We start from the raw sequence: 21975 nt of genomic DNA on the forward strand, positions 1-21975 counted from the left end.
GAGGCAGATCTGTGGAAGATGCTCTGGGCGTCCTGGTGGGCTGCAAGCTGCATGAATCAGCAGCATGCCGTGGCATCTTACGCTGTGTTAACAGGGAGAAGTGACTTTTTCCCTCTGCTGAGCACTTGGTAGACCGCATCTGAAACACTGCGTCCCCCAATACAAAAAAAAAAAAAAAACAAAACACAAACTGGATTGAGTTTGGTGAAGGGCCACCAAGATGGCCAAGGGACTTGAGCACCTGCTGTAGGGCTGAGGCTGAGGGAACTGGGCTTGTGCAGCCTGGAGATGAGAAGGCTTCAGAGAGGCCCAGTAGCAGCCTGCCAGTACCTACAAAGATAGTACCAAGAAGATGGAGCCAGGGTCTTTGCAGCAGTGTATGGTGGGAGGATAGGAGACAGCAGACATAAGTTGAAACAAGAGAGGTTCACAAGGAAAAACTTTTAATCTTTTCCTTGTTTATTTATCTATTTATTACTTCGTTTTTTATTTTTTATTTTTTATTTTTTTTTACTAGACAGTCAGGCAGTGAAATAGCCAGAGATACTGTGCAGTCTAGATCCTTGGAAAAATTAAAGAGAAAGCCTTGAGCAAACTGTGATTCTATAATTCTGTGAGTGTGGTGTACCCTAAAGCAGAAGCGTTAATGCTGGCATTTATATATTTTTTAATTTATTAAGAGAAAGAATGGGATTTGTGCACAGGTAGTTCTCTCTATATATCTTTGCAAATATGTGCTCAGCTGAGGAACTGAAAGCAGGATGTTTCTGAAAAGTCTTCCTAATCAAAGCCTATTTAGTATATTCTATGTATGGTTTCCTCCACTGGGAGCAGTCTAAACTGGGGTAACGGAAGTCACTTTGCTCAGGTAGTTTAACTCACATCACTTGCTTGTAACTGGTGAGCCAAACATTGCCTAGCAGTGTTTTGATCCCAATGGATTTGCTGTTAAATCAGGCAAATCTTTTGCCATGCTCTGCATGCCACAATAAAAACGACAAATGAGAGGAAAATGTAATAAGGTATTGTTTGGCAAAGGTTAGCAAAGATGCTATGTCATCATTACACTCACCACATTCTAAAATCATAGTTGTCTCTTCCTCAGCAGCAATATCTTCTGGTTTAGATAAGGAAAAACACAGACCAACAGAGGACATATCCTGAATCAGCATTCAAATTGCATGGCATAACTTATTCCTGTTCTTCTTTTCTTAGGTAACCCAGGTATAACTGGGGAAGAAGCATTTTCCTGGACAGTCTGTCACTCTGGAAAAGTCAGGTTCGTGCTGGCAACAATGCTTGGCAAAAAATTAGAGGAAGAAAGGTAAAAGTAAAGCAGAAAAACAAGATATAGCAGTGGAGAAAAAGAAGTAAGTGATAAGGAAAAAAGAAGGAGGAAGAATGGAGGTCATGAGGAACTTATGGCAAATAAGGAAACTGGGAAAATGCATTAAAAAGAGAGAAGTGGGGGGAATATACAGTGAGGGATAGGACTAAGTGCCTCCAAATAAATAATAAAATACAAAATTCCATGTAGATTCATAGAGCTCCCACTGTTGCACATATGCAGAAAATGAGCACAGCAGCAGGTATTTCTCCTCTATGTAATTACTGATTTAAGCCTAGAGCATTATTATACAAAGGACAGAGATTAAAAATGCTCATGCTTGCATTTTAGGCAACTTTCTTTGAGACATATTTCTAAGCAGTGCTACTAACTGGAGGGCAAGCTAAGTAAAGATAGACCAAAGTTTACTTTTGATTCACTGCTGACTTAAATCTGGTGAAGTAGCATCCTGAAGGCAATCTAAAATACAGCTAGCCACAAACATGGGTTAAATTAATCTGGTTCAGCTAAAATGTAGGGCATGAAATAAGAGGCAGTCCAGTCAGTGTATAAAAATATATTATAAACTTTTATGACTTAAAATTACTGGACCTGAGTATAACTCAAATGCGAGCCTCAAAGAGATTTTTGTGCCCAGAGAAAAGTTACAGAAGCATGACGCCTGGGCTTTAGCTGTATTCTTCCGCCTGTTATTTTTAAAATGCAAAGACCTTAACTCTTGGTTATTACTTTCTGACTGACCACGAAGAAGATAGGTGAGGAATCCCTTCTCCTCCCTCTACACCATTTACACTCGTGTAATGAGAGTGGCCTTCATAGTAAGGGAACCTCAGATCCCTCAGAACAGGGGTCTTTTATACTGTGATATGAAAGGTGCACACAGCGCTGGTCAATATTCGTGATATGTGGCACGGCTGTCAGGCATGCAGATCCACTACTGGTGCTAGCAGAACTGGCACCTGCCGTGGTCACAGAGAAGTTTCAAATCAAGCCAGAAAAGATCTTGATGACCCCGGGTAGCTTTTTCTTTCCTAGTTGAAAGCAGTCCTATCTCCCACCTGCAAAAGCCCTTTTAGGGGAGAAATGCACAATTTTTGCAAGACAGAGGCCTACCTTTTGATTTTGTCTCTAGGTCTGTTCACACTGCCACCCCTATTTCTAGGGTAGCAGCAAACCACTGCTCTCAAAACATTAAGAAACAAAGAGAGCAGAGGCCGGAAAAGTAGACAGTGTTTACTCTTCCAAGGAGAGCAAGAGGGAGCGGAGGATTTAAAGACACATGTTTATGGAGGGTTTATATAACAGGATGTGGGAGAATTTACAAAGGGCAGAAGAACAATTTAACATAAAGATTGAACCTCAGAATACCAAGGAGAAAGCAACAGGCTATGAGAAAGGAGGGCTTGAAACGAAGACCAGTTGTTCCATGAACTCTGATTTTACAGCACTCCAAAATGCACTGAGCTGTACCAACTGGTATATCATCAAAACTGGGAATAACGTAAGACTGCCCACCCTTGAAGCATGACATGAGGAAATTTTGCAGTTATGGAATACTGAATGTATTCCAACAAGCAAAATGCCAGGCAGCTCTTCTCCACCTACTTCCCATGCTTAGAATATAAATGGAAAAGGGAACATTAGCAAAAAATGTGGTTGGATACTTTGTCGCTGAAGGCTTTTTAAGCAACTGAAGATTAATCATCCTTCTAATCAGAAGGAGATTGAGGACTAAGGACTTATCACCAAACAACTTACTTGGATAAATTACTCAAAGCACGTAATTAAATTGATATACTGGCTTACCAAGATGTAAAGTTTAAATGTCTGAAACCCTGTAAACAGCACAAAGGTGTCTACCCATTATTCATGATTCATTTCTCTATTGGCAGAACAGATAACAATAACTTTCTGATAGCACCATAAAAATTATTTTAAAGAGTGCTGCAGCCACTTAAAGACCCTTTCCTTTTCCCCTGCACATCATAAATTACTAGATAAGGCAAAGGGATTCTTATTAGATATGAAATTGTAAACTCACAGTAATATTTACAGCATTGTACATCTTTTTAAAAACATGCCTTGAGCTCTTTGAAGCTTTGTAATAGTTATTATTGTTTAAGAAATAATTGCTTCTGCTTCAAAGTTTGCTCAGCTCTCTCTCTCTAAACAAAAAAAAATAGTAGAACGTGATTAAGACCTTAGATTTGAGTTCATCTCATGCAGCGTTATGCTATTCACTGAGCTGTCTTTGTAGGAAGCCTAACGGTGATGGCTTTCTCTGTTGCTAATGGAAAGCAACTGGTTCCAGACAGCAGTTCAGACTGTAGATGAGCTAGTCAGCAAGGCAGTGCTGCCTTCTCTTATCGCTATTGAACAGGACTTAGGAAATTAGCACACTATTTTAGGCCCTTCAGTGAGGATGTAAATTTGGCTGGGATGAATTTAGATCTTTGATTACATCCTTTCTTGACATCCTAACTAAGGAATCTTAGGTCAGATAATGAGAACAGTATTTCTTCACGTTTAGCTTTGTGAAAGGGCCTAACTACCCTTGTAGCCAAAGTACATGCTTGTGACATTAGTGCACTAATCAGGATATAATCAGTATTAATTTGCTTTGAACCTGAATATAAGCATACTAAAATAATGTAACCAATAACAGTATACAAACATTTTGTAACACTATGATTGCATAGACAGACACAATATATAGATATTTCATTTAAATTTGTAAGCAGTGTGACCACTGAAGAGTCAAAGAAAGATGGGTGTAGTTGCAGGAGGCATCCAAGTGATAATAACTTGCCAGACAAAGGACAACATAAGCTTAAGGAACTGGAAATATCACATCCTGCCGAATGCAGGAAAGATGACTGGCAAAATCAAAAACCAAGCTAAGCAGTATCAGGAGCAGATGAGACTATTCCTTTTGGGAGGAATTGCCTAAAAATATCAGATGTAAGTGAGGAAAACTGGAGAAGAAAGAAGCTAAGCCTGCTGCAGTTCTGACTTCTCAATCAAGGAGCTCTCAAGGCTGATCTCGGCTACCAAGACCACCGAGGGCCATAGGCATCGGCGCTAACTATACGGCGTGAACTCTGTGGTATCGTATACTCATCTCTAATTTGGGATATAGGTGTTAAAGAAAGATTAACAGTTTTGTATCTATAATGATAATGATTATTAAGATGTAAGAACTAACCACTAGCATGAAGTGCACACTTAATGAATGAATACAATTTTATTTTAAAGTTTAAAATTGACCTGATTTATCAGTCTTCTAAACTTTCTCATCAGAGCCATCTCCGATTCCCTAACTGTTATATATCTGTGTACACACACCTTACAACATTCCCTTTCCTTGGCTTTTCCTATCGTGTCATTACCCCTGGCTATTAACAGGGGATTTCGTAGGAGAGGTCTTGCTGTACTGTACATTCTGTAGCAGAGCATACAATCCCCCTCAAAGCTGTCAGAGCTCCATTACTTCTTCTTGCCACCTTACGGAGCTAAACAAAGATATGACAATACTGTTTGTAAGGTATCTCTCATGGTGTTGGTGTTACACAAATAATAAAGAGCAGCAGCTGTTGACTCTCATTCACACTTATCCAACCACAGATAAATGGTTCCATGAAAGACGAACAACTGCAACCAGACAACCATAGCTGGAGTATGGGAATTCATGCATAAACTGTCAGTGAACAAGGACTTGTGCTAGCCAGCCAGGGTGTTTGATTTTGTTTTTAATTTACTTTCACATTTGGGCAGTGGGGGAAGACCAGACTGAAAAAAGTATCTTCTCTAACAATGGAGACTTGCCGAGAGTCATTTTTGGAAAAATATCCCATTAAGCAAAAGAGAAATAGCAAGATTTTCCTGGTTGTGGTACATCTTGAGCTAATAGTAGAGCCCCTACAGGAAATGGCACATAACCAATGGCTTTTACAACTGCATTGGAAAAAGTACTGGACAATATATTCCAGAAAAGTTTGTCTTGGGAGCATGGCTAAGTAGGTTTATTCTATCCTTAGCTTGTAGAATACTAGATTAGCATAAAACTTGGTGATTTCATACTGATTTCGATAATTCCATACAGCTGAATTTTGAGTTCTGCTGTTTCAGAGAGTGTGATCTTTAGTTACAAATGCGGATTCTAATATTGTTGTATCATTATACAAACCTCCACATAGGTTAAACTAACCTAGAACGGCGCAGAAGTTGTGATACATACTCTATGATTTGTTGCTAACAGTTGTGAAAGGGAGAAATAAATATTTACCTTGCTTTCCTCCAAGAAGGAAGAAGAGGACTTACAGACTTGTTGACAAACTATTCTTTTGCCACCCAAATAACTACTGTTATGGTAAATAGACTCAGAATCACTGTTTTGACAGCATAGGGGCATGTCTTATTCCATCTTTCTGCAGGAATATTTTTTGTTTATAAAATGTGGTAATGTGGAAAGAAAAGGCAGAGCCTAAGGACACGGAGAATTGACTAATAAAGAAAGGACAAGAGAGATTCGCTTAGGTAGATTTACTTTGGGATAGGCAAGATCAAAATAAAGCCATAGAATCACAGAATCACAGAATGGTTTAGGTTGGAAGGGACCTCTGGAGATCATCTAGTCCAACCAGCCTGCTCAAGCAGGGTCCTCTAGAGCATATTTCCCAGGATCACATCCAGACGGGTTTTGAACAGTAATTACTGGTTATTGTGATTACTGGTTATCATCTCCAGCGAAGGAGACTCCACTACCTCTCTGGGAAGTCCAATAAGAAGAACCAGTCCTACTAGACTATATCTTTCTGGATCATTAATATATTTCATTTAAAAAATTTAGTCTGCAGCAAATCTATAATCTTCAGTTTGTGACGTTACACTCTGTTAGAACTAATTTTCATCATCATATTGCAAATCAAACTCAATGACCCCATTCAAGACTTGACTGCAGGATAGTCAGGAAAAGAAGACGGAGTGCAGAAAATCTCAAAATCAGATGGCCAGACTCTCTTTTTCCTGGAGTTTTGGGGGGTAGTACTTTAAGAACAGCTGCATTACTTTCAGTCCAGGAAAAGCAAAGTCTGTATAAACTAACCTAAATTAATTTAGGGTTAGCTTAGAAAGGATGGAAAATGATGAAAGATGCATAAAATGTGCCTGGAACTACAGTGAAAAATGATCTATTTTTCAAGTTTCCCACTTAATGGAAGGGAATAGTTGGGTATGTTAGATGATATTATGAATGAAATCTTGCCAATGCAAACAAGCTCCTGTCTGAGTAGTGAGCTAATTTCACTCTTCAGTCCATACTGGTGTTCCATAAATGAACACAGACGCACACACAAAGAAAAAGGCATTGTCTTCAATTATTATATTCCAGCATACAAGGGAATACATGGACAATAAGGCGAAGAAAGAAACAAAGTTTAGCTTTTAAAATAGTCTTCTAAAATACTTGCAACAAGTCTAATACTACAAAAAAGTCTGAATAACTTTTCTGACATCTGAAAATATACTGAAAAATAGAAGTATCTAAGCTTCAGAGTCTCTTTCCTGGTCTTGCTTGAAAATGCTAAACACCTATGTATACGCTGCAAGAAAGATGGTAAGGCAGTAGGCCAGTTTATCATTTGTTATTTTTTCAACATAATGACTGTAGATTCTCTGCCTACCAAAAAAAGAGCCTGTTTATTTTTTTAATGATGAGCTGTTACCCAAAAGAAACAAAGTGCCATTCTGTTGACACCATATGGTGGCTGAAAAATGGATTCCATAGTGTTCTATTTGTTAGAAAGTCTTCTGAGTTTCTGTATCCATAATTTATGTTGAGGCCTTCTCTGATTGCCAAAATATTCAAACGGCTTTCTCTTCACAGGGTAGCTTGCGTGGGGGGAAGAAGGTTTTCAAAACAGCAGGACCCGAACAATCTCCTACTGCTCAGAGGAGAAATCATTTCCAAGCTTCTGTCCTTCTGGCTGCTTTCATTGTAATAATAATTTATATCCTGTGTGAAGAGACTGTTTGCATTCAGAAAAAAAATTAAAATAATAAATAAAAATAAGAAAAAAAAAGAAGCAGCACATGTTCCTGCATGCTAATACAAGAATTTGTGAATATTAAGCATTAAATTAAAGTTACATTGACTCCTAGGCTCTGACGTAAGTGGTTAGCTTTCATATCTTAATGGAAAGTGATATGCAGAGGTTATTGAACAGTGCAGTTTCCAAGTGATTGCCTCTGCAGCTGGCTTTCATAGAGAGATCCAGAGTTGTTATGGATGAGCAAAAATAATTAAGACATATTTCTCCTGGTGTCTAGCTGGCTATTACTCACTTTTTAAGAGGACATATTTTGAGCAATGATTTAAGCATAACTGTGTGATTTATAAATAGATACTGCATATACATTTAATACGGTGCATGAGGCACCTTGCATTATGTGGTATGACAAGCCTGTCGTAAACAGTAGGGGTGCTGGCATCCCATTAAATGACCGAGCTGGAGGGAGAACGTCCCTTGTTTCTTACCTCCCTCTTCTCCTCAGATCTGTCACAGCTTAATGCCTGCTGCTGTTTGACCAGCTCGGTTTCCTTCTTGCCTCTGGGATGTTGGCAGTAGCACACAGGATGATGAATGGCTACCAGAGTGTAGGGAGAACTATGAAGACCAGCTGCAGCTGGGTTATTAACACTTAGCAGAATAGGATTATAGGAGCAGGATCTCACCTGTTGTGCGAATCTTCTTAAAAATTAGGTTAGAGCTATTTGACCCTGAGATACACTGATTTCAGAGGTTTATTTCTCCTCAGGAATAAAATGGAGACACATAGAAGTTCTATTGTTATTCCTCAGCTGCTGGAAGAACTCCTCCCTCTTGACCCTCCAGCCATCCTGGGCACACAGCTGAGTTCCTCCAGCTGTGGTCTGGCAGAGTAATACAGCCAGTAGCAAACTTGGATTCCATGAATTTGCAGTTTTTATGAAGAAATAGAATGGAAACTGGATAGTCTTCCAGCGCATCTGGCAAAACACTGTTGAGATCTTTGCTTATACTAAAGAGGTACTGGTTTAAAAAATAGCTTCATTCTTACAGTGAAATGAATATGTTATTTCCTTGGTGAAATGAATACATATTTTCTTACAGTAATCTGTTTAATCTCATACTCTTGGAAGTTCAGTCCGTGTCTAAATCTGATATATTCTCTTCCGATATGTAGGAAAGAAGTTAGGTTTTATATATGAAATGAAAACAGAAAACTTGTGGCCAAATAAACTCACTGCATTCTTGTAGTTGACACAAAAGCATTACATTTCATTTGGGAGAATCCTGAAATTCTTAAAGTATATTATATTCATTTTAAGAGAAAAAAATGAAAATATATCTGAAGATTTATTTTTTCTTGTGACATTCCCGATAAAAGATAATAGTATTAAGAATAGCTTAAAAAATAAGCTAAAAGTTCAAGCTATAGCACCAATTCACAGGCAGAAAGTTAAGTATTGCTCACTTGCCTAAATGTAAGCATCTAGTGTCATTTGAAATACTGTTGCATATCACACCTATTGTTCCAGAAGGTTTCCCATAGAAAGAAGTAAATATCTCAGATTCTGACCCACGTCTCAAATGGCACCACATGTCTGGTGCATGGAGAAATGAATTGAATTCCTGGGCTCCACTGACTATGAGAACTTACATGTGGAGCTTAAAGCTTGTGCCTTGAAGCTGATATCCAGTGATGTGGACATTTTATTTCTTTTTTAAGGATGTTGCTGTCATTTAGGAATCTACACGCTCACAGATGCTTGAATTTCCCCAGTCAACAAGGAATCAACAGAGGACAGGTTCACTGCAGGCAATTGCAATTGCAGTTAGGCCTGGTTTACTCTCAAACCGATTTGTTACTGGAGAAGCAACTGAGAAGACAATCTGAACGAGGTGCCTGAGGGATGAGCCTCAGCCCCTCTGAGGCTCCCTCTACAATGAATAAGGAGAAAGAGATACCAGACAACAGTTTTAGATGGGATGAACTTGATTGTCAATGTAAGCAACTCACATTTCCCTGGCTTTGCTGAAATCGATCGATCTGCACTCAAATGATCCGCAATATTGTTACACAAGATAATTCCCCATCCCGTTTCTTTACTATACCAACCCTCTCTTCACATTTTCCATACTCTCTTCTTCTATTACATTCAGTATAAACTGCTTATTTTTCTGTTTTTATTTTTTTCAAGGTCCTTCTGATGATGTAAATATCATCAAAGGCTTTTCGTGTTGTCTCTTTTCCCACTTCTGGTCAATCATTGGCACTACTTGCTTTTCATATTTTTAGCAGAGTCTTATTAAACTGCCCTCTTATTCTACTTCACAATCCTTATTTGGACTAATATTTAAAATTCACCTTCATCACTAGGCCTAAAAATCCTACCAGGAGTTAGATTGCTTATATGTCAAGATAACTTCATATCATACATTGTCTCATGTTATACCTCTGTTTGTCTGACTGTTGTCTCATAAAAAAGTACAGGTACATTCTTTGTACAATGCCTAAATACAAAGTCTCATATTCAGTACTTCCAAGTGCTATAGCAGTAGAAGTAATAAAGAAAAAAAGATTATAAGTTAGATGAAGAACTGGCAAACTTTGCTTATAGAGGATCAATGCTTAACTGTTAAAAGCCCATTTCTAAAAATAGTAGTTACCTAAATCCTGACTATGGATCTGTTCAGTTTCAGATTCTTAAGTAGGAGGCACTTGCTAAATTCCTTAAACTAGGGGAGTACTTTTGCATAGAAACCAGGAGAAAAGAGTAAGCTCTATGCTCAGTAGCCTGATGACTAGAGCAGATGTGGGTATATGCACATATATATATATATATGTATATATCAATGCCCACGATCATCTGAACACACTATGGGAATATCCTGTTTGAAAATCCCATGAGATTCTCAGACAAGATTACATGCACTTTCACAGAGATGTAAACGAACTGAGCATTTCAATGATCCCTAGAAATTGCATTGAAGTTTAAGTACTTCAGCTGTCATTTAAAAACCTGCATCTTTGTAAGCCTAGTCCTCTGACCGTTCAAATTCTTCGAGATACACTTATCTTACCCTACATTGATAGCTCAATGGCTATAACACTTACATCACAAACCTGTATCCTGGCCTATCTTGACATATTGGGACATGACATGATTGGGAGGCTTCTAAATATGAACTTAATTCAGTGTCTAGGGTCTTCCAAAGAAAATGCTTTGAAACATGGAAACTGAATGGACACATGGTAAATAATGAGAAACAAAAACATCTGAAATAGATCACTAAAAGTGAAGCTCGATAACTAACATTAGAGTGTGTGTGTGTGTGTGTGTATGTTTGAAAACTTTGATAAAGAATTACAGGAAAATGAGTTTTGACTTTTTGCAACAAAGCTGATCCTCTACAGAGAACAAAAAGAAATAACCTTATTTAAGAACATCTACTTTAAATGCATAAAGATTTTAGCAGAATGGAATGAATTGTTTTATTTTCAAACAGATGCTATTGGAAAAAATATTTTAGTTTCATTTTTGCCTCAAGTCTCTTGCAGAAGGAAATGATAGATCACTCCCTCTCTACACTACTTTCCTCTTCCTTCCATCTCCTGTGCTTAGGTAAGATATGGCGTCTCAGCTTCTTATAATCGGGGCATATCAACATGGGGCTTCATTAGAAGCCACACTGTCATGAGCTCCCAAGAAGTAAACACATTTTAAATAGATTGTCTATTGGTCTTCATATTTTCTGCTGTTTTGTAAGACAAAATGGTAACATACTTTTTCAGATAATGATAGTAAATGGAATTATGGTTTATCACCAAATTATTCCAGGTACCATTTGCATTTCCTCAGTGGAACTTCCAAAATTTTTCTCATATACAATACTGATGTTTTTGTTCCTTAGCAAAAGCTGCAGCAATCTGTTAAAAAAGATACTTTTTATTTTCTTTTTTCTTTGTTTTCTGCTCTGCTCTTTTTTTCCTTTCACTTCTGCTTCACGCGGCAGCGCTGAGAATAGGTAATATCCTATAACAACTACCTTGCAAAGCTTTCTTCTCGTATTTAGAGAAGTTAAATGGAGTCCCTTTTTTCAGGGTAGGGCTAAATCTGGCTCTTAGCCTCTACCTCCTTTAGCGCTTATAACTTTCAAGGTCATGTGTGCAAGTACTTCAATGTTGTTGAAAGTGCCTCTTTTTAAGGTATTAAGGGGCTGAGGAATTTATGCATTCTCCATTTGGGATTACAGAGAAGAGAGTGGCAATACACATGCAGCCTTATGACCCGTTGTGATCTCAGTAGGCTGATAAGAGAAGATTTTTAGGACTGAATTTACAAGCTGTCCATGTCAAAACTGGAGTTATAATTAGGAAATAGTGTAAGACCCCAGAGTGATGGAGTGAGAATTCTGTTCCTAACTACAACTATTGAGTCAGTGTTTTACTACCAAGCTGTGTATCATCAGACAGTGGATGAAGCAGAGACCTATCTAGTATTTTATTAAAACATCAATTCAGGTTTGTGTAGTGCTCCTGAAAATGGGATACTTCTATTAGACCAACCAATATTGCTGTGAGGAAAAGAACTTTCAGGCTCCAAACTCTTCTGTCCATTTGGCTCTGAGGATCTCATAGGCTGAGTCTACCTCAGCTTGCAAACATGTGCAACATGGTGCCCTGTGTCCCCACGCCTTTGCCATCCACACTGGGGAGCTGGGTAGAGCTCACCATAGCTCCTGCCTCCCCAGTGCACCACTGTCCAAAAAAACACATGTAGTAAGGGGAAAAGGGAGATATGTGCTTCCACTTTGCCTCATAATGTCATGATGTCAACCAATATCAAAGTAAGTAGGAGTAGATACTGAAATAAGATGTTGCACAAGGAGCTCTGACCCATAACGCCCATACTATTTTTTTTCAGCCATAAAAGTTTTATATCAAAGATTACCTCACCCTACAAAATTTGACTTGATTACATCTGTAAACTGTTACATTCGCAACGGCGCTCTGCAGAAAACGTGAAGCACCTGTAAGTGTTACATTTTATTCTTTCTATCAGATGATAGCAAATGATTTTATTCAGAGCAAATGACATTGCTTAAAAGAATCACAGAATCACAGAATCGTTTAGGTTGGAAGGGACCTCTGGAGATCATCTAGTCCAACCTCCCTGCTCAAGCAGGGGCCTCTAGAGCAGATTGCCCAGGATCACATCCAGACGGGTTTTGAATATCTCCAGCGAAGGAGACTCCACCACCTCTCTGGGCAACCTGTTCCAATGCTCTGTCACCCTCACAGTGAAGAAGTTTTTTCTCAGGTTCAGACGGAACTTCCTGTGGTTCAGTTTCTGCCCATTGCCTCTTGTCCTGTTGCTGGGCACCACGGAGAAGAGGCTGGCCTCATCCTCTTGACACTCCCCCTTCAGATACTTGTACACGTTGATGAGATCCCCTCTCAATCTTCTCTTCTCCAGGCTCAACAGGCCCAGCTCTTGCAGTCTTTCTTCATAGGAGAGATGCTCCAGCCCTCTAATCATCTTGGTAGCCCTCCGCCAGGAGTGCCATGTATCTCTTGTAGTGGGGAGCCCAGAACTGGACACAGTACTCCAGATGTGGCCTCATCAGGGCTGAGGAGAGGGGCAGGATCACCTCCCTCCACCTGAACACTCTGCCTAATGCGCCCCAGGAGACCATTGGCCTTCCTGGCCACAAGGGCACATTGCTGCCTCATGCGTAACTTGTTGTCTACCAGCACTCCCAGGTCCTTCTCTGCAGAGCTACTTTCCAGCAGGTCAGCCCCCAGCCTGTCCTGGTGCATGGGATTATTCCTGCCTAGGTGCAGGACCCTGCACTTGCCTTTGTTGAACTTCAGGAGGTTCCTCTCCGCCCATCTGTCCAGCCTGTCCAGGTCCCTCTGAATGGCAGCACAGCCTTCTGGTGTGTTAGCCTCTCCCCCCAGTTTTGTATCATCAGCAAACTTGCTGAGGGTGCACTCTGTGCCCTCCTCCAGGTCATTGATGAATACGTTGAACAAGACTGGACCCAGTACTGACCCCTGGGGGACACCACTAGCTACAGGCCTCCAACTAGACTCTGCGCCATTCACCACAACCCTCTGAGCTCGGCCATCCAGCCAGTTCTCAAGCCACCTCACTGTCCACTCATCTAGCCCACACTTCCTGAGCTTACCTAGGAGGATGTGATGGGAGACAGTGTCCAAAGCCTTGCTGAAGTCCAGAAAGACAACATCCACTGCTCTCCCCTCATCTACCCAGCCACTCATTCCATCAGAGAAGGCTATCACATTGGTCAAGCATGATTTCCCTTTGGTGAATCCATGCTGACTACTGCTGATCCCCATCTTGTCCTCCAGATGCTTAGTGAGGACCTCCAGGAGGAGCTGTTCCATCACCTTTCCAGGGATGGAGGTGAGGCTGACAGGCCTGGAGTTTCCTGGCTCCTCCTTCTTGCCCTTTTGGAAGCTTGGCGTGACACTGACTTTCTTCCAGTCCTCAGGCACCTCTCCTGATCTCCAGGACCTTTCAAAGATGATGGAGAGTGGCCTAGCGATAACATCCGCCAGCTCCCTCAGCACTCGTGGGTGCATCCCATCAGGCTCAATGGATTTGTGGATGTTAAGTTTGCATAAATATCTCTAACCTGATCCTCCTCCACCAAGGGAGATTCTCATTTTCTCCAGACTTTCTCTCTTGTCCTTAGGGTCTGGAATTCCTCAGGACTGGCCTTAGCAGTAAAGACGGAAGCAAAGAAGGCATTCAATAACTCTGCCTTCTCTGCATCCTTTGTTACCAAGGCACCCGCCCCATTCAGCAGCGGGCCCACGTTTTCCCTAGTCTTCCTTTTGCTATTGATGTATTTGAAGAAAAGAAAAGACATTGAGAGTATTCGGTAAGTAAACCCTGACCAATACTAAAGAGGATGTCTATCATCAGGCAGGGGAGGATCACTGGTAAAGCTGAAGTATAATTAAAGTTCTGGGGGAACATGGGTGGTTGTGTCATTTTTTTTTAATTATTTTTTTTTCTCAAAGGGCTTGATTCTGCATTTCACAACACCATTTTAGTTTAAAGGTGCTTGTCTTTAATCTAGTGAAGTTACACCAATATAATGAAGAAAAATTTTCAATAATATTAATTTCTCTTATCTATTCCTATTTGCCATCTGGTAAGATTAGGAAACAAAATGATAATTAATTTCTAATAGTGTTGATCCAGTATACAAATATTTGCCTGCAACATAGTTTATGTATTTTGGAAATAATCAGTCTAAGCTATTATTAAGAACTCTAATTTGTATGTGAAAAAGACCATTACTTGTGGAATCCTGCCCCCTGACAGCAAAACTGTTGTTTACTTCAGCAGAAGCATACTTTCTGGCATTGTCTTAGTTTTGAAACAGTTTTGCTTCATTATTTAAACAGAAATAAAATCCTGAACCAGGAAAAACCTACAGTAAACCCTTTGGCCATGTGTAATACATATTAAGACTACATTACATTCTCTTACTCTTAAAACATATAACTAAATTATACAGACTACAATAAGTCTATAGACTATAGTCTATTATATAGACTATGATAATATAAGCTATGATAGCTGCAGACATAAATAATGCACATTCTCAGTGTTAATGTTTGCACTAGAATGCTATACATACTAGACCTGACAGAATGTTTAGTATATCTTGATTTGTAAAACAGGTAAATATTATTATCTGCCATTACACAGAGACAGGAACTGTTCCAGTAATTTGCTTGTAGAAATACTAGTTTTCATTCACACACATACATTTACGTGTAGCTATAAACACATAAACTCGCTCCATCTGCTTTTCTAAATGGAAGGGGAAAGATTTAAAACATGAATTTCTCCACCACTGTAAGGAATATCTTTCCTTCCTCCCCCACCCCCCAATGCCACAGTCCTTTATTTTATGCATGCAGAATCATGGTGTTCTGTGAACTGCACACCAAAACCCAGACTCATAAAATCTTAAGACTTTCATTCAGGTGCCTAACTTCAAGGTCTAGTTACACTAATCACTTCCAGTAATCAATAGGGAGAGATAGGAAAGGAGGTAAAGTCACTCATCTAAAATCTATTTTAGTCAACAGGAAAAAAGGAGGCAGTGAATGATGCAGAAAGAAAGGGAAAATAATTCACAGTTATCTGTTGGGAACAATCTCCACAGCACCTTTCTCAATGTGCAGGAGTGAAGCAGGACTGAGAAGTGTCACCGAGAAAGACCTCAGTTCATTGATCTCACTAGAGGCCAGATTCATCCCACTTGTGATCCAAATTGCTTTCCTGCAGTACTCCACATATAGAGTCTGTAAGGCTTCTGACATCAGTGTCTCGATCAGATCATTTCATTTTGGGGACTGAATACGGACTTTTGTTAATAGTTTAACTTATTGCCAGTAATTGCAATAATTTCGTGTTGATGTTACCTTACTCTTCTTATCTAGTTTTCACACATTTCCTTAATTGATATTCCTGCATCATTCTCACTTGTTTTTCTTTCATTTAATTTTTAAGAAGCTCTCCAAAGCCACTGACTTCCTCAACCACTGCTGCAGTATCTCCTGAAACTCAAGGAGTCAGAGGACATGTTCCCTCCCCTGCCCCTTTCTCATTGCATTTTCATTCTTATTCCACTGTTCTTCACCTTCCACACACAGGTCAGTATGCCTAGAGCTTTGTCACCCCTAAAGTGTAACTTCTGTGTAGTATTGTCAAGTACTGCATGCCTCTGACACTGCTTATCAGTGATGTTGAACTGAATGGCAGCACAAAATAAAGAAATGAGGGGCAGGATTTTCCATACAAAATAGTGCTCTCGCTTAAAGAAAGGGCAGGGAAACATATTCTTAGCTGGTTAGCATAGCTCCTGGGAGGTCAATAGAGCCACATGAGTTTATAGAAGCTGAACATATGATTTGAGGTCTGCACACGCTGCACTAAGGACAGATGACAGAGGCTATGGTGCTGAAGGTGGTGTGATGCCATCCATGGTCTGAAATAACACGTGTGGGAGAAGAAAGACTCACATGGACTGTGCAACTGCAGCACCATTGGGAATCCCAGTTTCTGCTAGCCGTGTGCTTTCACAGAACAGTTGAGGTTGGAAGGAATATTGATGCCATGTGATGCCCGTTGAAGCCATTTGTCTAGAAATAGAAACAATTAGAAAATCAGGAAAATCCATTGCTAGTTTCAGAAACGTGATCCAAGGGTAAGATTCGAAGCTGATCACTCAGGCCCTAACTGCACGTACAAGTACCATGATTACTATGACTAAAAATCACAGTGATATGAAAATAGATGCTGCCTTTTTATTGCCAACAGGAATAGATTTTCATTTGCTTTCTGAGTTTGTGTAAGCCAAACCCTTGGAGCTACTTAACCCAGCTACAGTTTGTGTTTCACTTTCCTTTGGAGTCTGCTGGTCATAATGAATTTATTTTCTACCTCAACATTCTGGTCTGAGAGCAGTATCAAATATTTTAAAGAAAAAACAGTCTACTTAAAAAGATGTTAACTACTGCATGAATACACAGTACAATTTGGGAATGGAGATATTCATAAATATATATTGCAAATTTTGACCCTTATGATAACAGACAACTAATCATAATGTATCATCTGAATCAAAAATAAAAGTGAAGACTTCACTTTTTTAAATAGATTTATGCGATGCTAGATATTTTGACCATGTGATAATGAATGGTGAAATTATGAAATAACCCATAATATATAACAATTGGATAGCCAAATCCTCATGTTACTGCTTTAGAAGCTTTAGAAGAATACTTCTTAATGATGTGTTAAGATCTAAAATAAACACAGTTTTATTCTTTTTAATTACCATGCAATGTCTGGCATTGATTGTCACAATAAAGATATGTCAGGCCTCAGGCCATCCTTGCGTATCAGTCACCTTGCATTCTGCTGAAGACATCAGTCATGAAACATTAACTTCTTTAGACAAAAATCAAACTTCATAGGGATCACAGCAGATGTGTGAACAAAGGAAGTGAACAGTTGGGTACATTATCGGAAAGCCATAGGAATACATACAGAGCTCTGCTTCTACTTTTCCTTTTTTTCTCTTACATCATCCTTCTCCTTCCTATCCTCAGTGTCCTGTCCTTCTCCTCAATCCTTCTCCTCAATATTCCCTTTGGACATGATTCTTAGGAGCTCTACACACTCTAGGCATTTTTAGGTAACCAAGGCAAAAGCACTTTTCACTGGAAGAAGTCCTATAATTTCTAATCACTATAAAATGAAATTTTATAAATTATAAACCCTAAGTCAGTTCCTAGGGGAAGCTGCAGGTCTCTCTGTCCTCTGCCACTGACCTCAGCAGCAGCACAAACAGTCGGAGCCTTCTAGGTTCACACAGAGACTTTTCCATGTCTGGAAGAGCCTCCCCCTCAGCTTATTCACCACAAGTTACTGAGTCTCCCTTCAGATTCACATGGAAAGTAAAGGTATTGTTCTTTTCAGGAGCTCACACAAAAGCAAGCTTTTCCTGCCTTTCCAGTTTCCAGACACTAATAATATCCTTGCTAGTATGCAGCATCATCATATATGATCTATCTAAATCTTGGCATGGATTAGACAAGTAAGAAATAGACTCAGGACTAGACTACTACCGTACTGATTTCACCTGAAGTTGGTTGAACTTGCAACAATGCAGTAACAGGCATTAAGGGTGTAGCAAAGCCTTTCAAATATACCTAGAGTGTTGCTACACTTTTCTTGTTGCAGGAGCTGTATAAAATTAAGTCTTAAATGTGCCTCAGTTCGGGTAGGCATCCAGTTTACATCTAAAGGTTTGAATGTTCAGCTGAAGTTTACCAGTACTAAAGTTGCTTGAGAAGTCTTGGAATATCTGCTGGTGTTAAGAGATTCCCAGCATAGCTGCCTTCAATGTTGGAAGAAAGAACATTTCTGGCATTTTTGGTGTCATGCCTGTAATCAAAAAGACAAATGTATTTAGAACAAAAAGAAGATGTCATATGAATATTTTAGCATCTCTAAAAAACATCCATTTGAAATCAACTCTAACCCTGGAGAGTGATTCTTGCTTTCCTTAATGTATCTACAGGAAAAGAAAAAACATCATGGGCAGTATGGCAATGGTGGTTAAGCGAGCAATATTTGAACATCTGGTTGGGGTTACTTCTTTTTTATTTGTAGGTCAAATTCTGGATGCTTTTTGCAGACTTTGAAAATATTGATGTTAATTTAGCACAGATGTTTTCTGTCCTTTTCCTATAGGTTATATATTTACAAACAAATAAAGCCTGAAAAGTTATTTTAAAATTTAATTTTAGCAATAAGGCAGCATGTCCAGCCAGTATGTCTCATGCTGTTGGATTATTATTGGTACTATGTATTTACATCTATTCACTGGAGTATCATCAAGAAATAACACAACTGAGGTCAAAAAGCTCTAGCAGAAACAGAGTAAAGTGTCAGTCCTTGCTCTAGAGAGTGCACAACCTGAATTGCGATACTCAAGTCAGTGTCTGAAGCAAACATGAATTGGCATGGGACGGAGAGGACAGCGTAAGATAACTTGTAGGTCGTATACCACTCTGAAGCAGCTTTTCTATACGACAATAAAAGCAATTACAGAATGATTGAATTTTAAAGAGTAACTCGGAAAATAGTTTAATGTCTTGGTAAAGGAGGATCAAGTTAAGGAACAGTTAAACAAACTGGACATATACAAGTTCATAGGACCTGATGGGATGCACTTGTGAGTGCTGAGGAAGCTGGCTGATGTCATTGTAAGGTCACCTCAAGCATCTTTGAAAGGTCCTCGGGACTGGGAGAGGTGCCTGAGGACTGGAAGAAAGCAAACGTTACTCCAGTCTTCAAGAAGGGCAAGAAGGAGCATCGGGGAAATACAGGCTGTTCACTCACATCTCATTCTCTGAGAAGGTGATGGAGTAAGTAATCCCGGATATCATTTCCAATTATATTAGCACAAAAAGGTGATTAGGAGTGGTCAGCATAGATTTACGAAGGGAAGGTCGTGCCCGAACAACCAGATAGACTTCTACAATAACTGTCTCAGTGGATGACAGTGGATTTTGTCTATCTCAGTGTTTGAAACTGTCTCCCATAGACAAACTGATGAAATATAAGCTAGATAAGTGGATAGGGAGGTGGATGGAAAACTGGCTGAACTGCTGGGCTCAAAGCATTGTGATCAGTGGCATGAAGTTCAGCTGGACGCCTGTCACTAGTGGTGTCCCCCAGGGGTCAATAACGGGGCCTACGCTGTTTAGCAACTTCATTAATGATCTGAATGATGAGACAGAGTGCACCCGTAGCATGTTTGCAGATGATACAAAGTGGAGAGGGGTTTTTGATAGATAAGATGATTGTGCTGGCATTCAGAGGGATGACAAAATCTGAAGAAATGGGCAAAGAAAAATCTCAGAAATTCGAGAAAGGGAAGCACCAGTACATGCTGGTGACTAACTAGTTGGAAAGCATCGTTGCAGAGACTGACCTGGCGGTCCTGGTAGACAAGTTGAGCATGAGCCAGCAATGCGCCCTTGCAGTAAAGGTGGCCAGTGGTAACCAGGGCTGCATTAGGAAGAACACTGCTAGCAGGTTAAGGGAGGTGATCCTTCTCCTCTGCTCAGCCCTGGTGAGGCCACATCTGGGGTTCTGTGTCCAGTGCTGGGCTGCCCAATATAAGAGAGTTATGGACATACAGGAGTTAGTCCGGTGAAGGGCCAAGGTTTTGTATTAGATATATGATTCAGGAAAATTACTGTTGGAATGCATGAGAATTTTAGTTCTTTATAAAAAATATCATTGCTTTTTTATTTGTTTACTTTGTTTTCTGTTTGAATTTCCAAATTTAACCTTGTTTATTCACACTATTTTGTAAAGTAGTCTCTAGTCACTGCAGAATTAAGTAGCTACTAGGCATTTCTTGAAATGGTAAAAAAACAAAAGTCACATGGAAGTGAAAAGTAATAATAGGCTGAAATTCTGGATGAAACATGAAGATATTTGATATTTGACTCCCCTTTCTCTCCTCTTTTCACATCCAAAGCTATATTTTCAAATTTTATGAATCATTAACACTTTTTAATGAAGCTCATATCTAAACTGAAAATGGAGTCCTAAGGAACTTAGATCTCATAAATGTCCTTGCAGAATTAAAGTTGACTGAGGCAAAGCTTCCCTATACATTAATGTATTCGACATACTATATAGATGTATTTAAGGAGAATAATTGAAATGTTTCTCACTTCAAAATGTGGCTGTACTTTAAGGACTGAGCAGATCTCAACAATGGCAGACTTTGTGATATTTAGAAATATCTGTGCACCAAAACCCAAACCAAAACAGTAACTCAACATTTGGAGTGTACTTAAATTCTCTGTTCTTTTTTTTAGGGGAAAAATGTTTACAGAAGGATTAGATTAATAACATGCAGGACAATCTTGTCCTGGAGGATAAGCACTCACCTCTCATATTCATCCCTATTCAATATTTATGAAGGGTGTTAGCTGGAGAGTTAAATCTGAAGCCGACTTCTTCGTCTGCTAGGAAAAGGGAAAGCTTTCCAACAAACCTGACTTTAGCCAGACAGGATCAACGAACCAGCGTTGTCCCTTTCTTTGACTGTTGTTTCTGTGATGTCCGTAGATTAACTAGGCTAGAAACAAAATTTTCCACTTGGCTATATTCATTGCTTCCTGTAAGTCACACTCTGCTGTTATAAGCACAATTTTATAGGTAAGCTTGCACTATCCATGGCAACTTTTGCTGTGCCTGTTCGACAGGTAAAGCCAACCTTTCAGGCTCCAAAGTTGGCAATCTCACACCTTTCTCAAGCATTAAGCTCTCTAAAGGAAACTGTAGGAAAGACTTTGCACAGATATGTACTTTTTTAACTGTAGTGGCTTCCATCACTGAATAGTGCTCAAATCCCAGAGCAATGGACAGATGGGAAATGGTAGTGAAATTTCATTAAATCTCATCCTCCAGATTGAAGGCTAAATTTTTAGTATTTGTCTTCTGGGCAGAGCAATTCCCCTACCATGTTGAATGATTATAAAATGGAAAATCAGAAAGATTATGTCCACAGCATCAATGCTGAGCCATTTTTCCATTATTATTATTAGTTTAGTAGTATTGTCATCACTGCTGATTCCAAGGTTTCATCTCTAAAATCTTTAGTATGGTTCACATATTACTTAAGCGATTAAAAAAGAAGTTTGCAATTGATTCTGTCTTTTAGGGAGTGCAAAGCAAAAGGAAAATGTTCGCAAAACACCAAACGTTTCAGTGTATGAAGTTCTGCAGAATGCTCAGCGTATGTACTTATGTGTGAACATTCAGGTCTTAAAAAATTTAGAATAGGGGAATATTTTTCACTTTACTCCATTTATACAAAGCTTAACTCAATATGGGACTGGGCTATGGCTTGAAGTGACAAAATGGTATTGTTATCTGCATAACAAATAAATAATAAGTACTAGGCTACTGGGATATGAAAAACATGTCATGGACCCTA

Source organism: Struthio camelus, chromosome 3, assembly GCF_040807025.1.
Source record: "Struthio camelus isolate bStrCam1 chromosome 3, bStrCam1.hap1, whole genome shotgun sequence".
Classification (NCBI taxonomy): Eukaryota; Metazoa; Chordata; class Aves; order Struthioniformes; family Struthionidae; genus Struthio; species Struthio camelus.